The following is a 1,842-nucleotide window of genomic DNA, read 5'->3' on the forward strand; positions in this document are numbered from 1 at the left end:
GAGGCATTTCCTCAACTGAAGCTCCTTTCTCTGTGATAACTCCAGCTTGTGTCAAGTTAACACAAAACTAGCCAGTACAGGGTTCTTCTGGGATCCTAACTCGGGTCCCCTGAAACAGCAGTGCATGCTCTTGTTGCTGAGTCAACCCCCCCTTCTTTAAGATACTGAGCATTTCCTATATAGAGGACCCCGTTTTGGAGCTGGAGGTAGAAGGAGCTTAAGACAGAGAATCTAGGGGAGACAGGGGAGTCTGAATTGGCCACCACCATTACTTCCTGTTCTGACCCAGGTCTAAGTCTTTAATGGGGGCTCCAGGCTATGACTGCTCCTAAGGAGAAAAGCTGAGTGTGGGCAGGTGTAGGAAATGTTCTTAGCACTTTTCACATACCTGTTGTGGTAAGTATAGAGACCTCAAGAAACCTGAGGAAATGGGACAAGCAGATAAGGGAGTAATAAGAATACAGAGATACTCTGAGGAAGGATTTTTTTTTGGTTTTTTTTACTTATTATTTTGCTTTTTAGATGGACTCTCATGTAGTCTAGGATGGCGTCATGAAATTGTGTAGCTGAGGAAAACTTGAGTTTCTCCTTCCTACCATCTTCCTACCTCCACTTTCAACCCAAAGATTGGGTGCAGGGATTAGAAGCATAGGCTTGGTTTATTTACTGGTGGGCATCTAACCCAGAGCTTCAGGGATGGTAGGATCTAGTCACATCTTATTCAGCTATAACCCAGCCATGGAGCTCAGGCTAGCCTCAAATTCCCCATGCAGTTTAGGATAATCTTGAACTCCTGCTATTCCTGCCTCTACTCCCCAACTGGACTTTAAGAAAAACAGTGTTTATGTGTGCATGTATGTAGGCTATGATGGGCATGTGTGTATGTGTGAAGTCTATGATGTGCATGTATGAAGTCTATGATGGGCATGTGTGTATGTGTGCATGTATGAAGTCTATGATATGTGTGTGTGTGGACATGTATGTAGGCTATGATATGCATGTGTGTATCTGTGCATGTATGAAGTCCATGATGTACATGTGGGGCTCTGTGGATAACTTTTGGGAATTAATTTTCTCTTTCCAGTGTGTTTGTTCCAGGGATCGAACTTGTCAGCAAGCATCTTCACCTGCTGAGCCATCTCCTATGCACCTCCAGCCCTACTCTTGTTCACTTATTACTTAAAAATAATGAGAAAGCCTTCTAAAACTTATGATCCATTTCTTTGAATTTTCAGGCGGCATTCTTAGTAGAAGACAGACTTTGTGGTTCCTGCTGTTGTGGGCCAGAGGGATTAGTTCTGATGCCGGAATACTATTCCAGGTGAACTATCAGCTGATGTGTGTCAGTTTAGAAATGGAGAGTGGTGTCAGATAAGTCACATTATATTTTCGGTAGGATCCCCAGTAAAAGAGTTATGATAAATAACAGCTATACTGTCAGAGTACCAGAGCTCTTTTGTTTTCTTCCCTGGGCCAGAAGGGCTGAGGACTTACAGTTGCAAGTTACCAATGAATCTGAGGCTTTCCAGAGTACAAAGGAATCGACAGACACCTGCTATTCTCAATATTGTATGCTAGAGGAGCATCAACCAAAATGCAGTCTTCTTTTCCCGGGATAACTCCTACCTTGGCACAGCCCTTTAAATCAGCATCATCAGGCACTCCAACCCACAATACTAGGCCAATGTTTATTGTGCAACAAGGCCTGGGTGTAGTTTGGAATGCCTTGGCTTTCCTAAAAGAAGTTATGTGGCCGGGCGTGGTGGCGCACGCCTTTAATCCCAGCACTCGGGAGGCAGAGGCAGGCGGATTTCTGAGTTCGAGGCCAGCCTGGTCTACAGA

The sequence above is a fragment of the Mus caroli genome, chromosome 17 (genome assembly GCF_900094665.2).
Source record: "Mus caroli chromosome 17, CAROLI_EIJ_v1.1, whole genome shotgun sequence".
NCBI classification, from domain to species: Eukaryota; Metazoa; Chordata; class Mammalia; order Rodentia; family Muridae; genus Mus; species Mus caroli.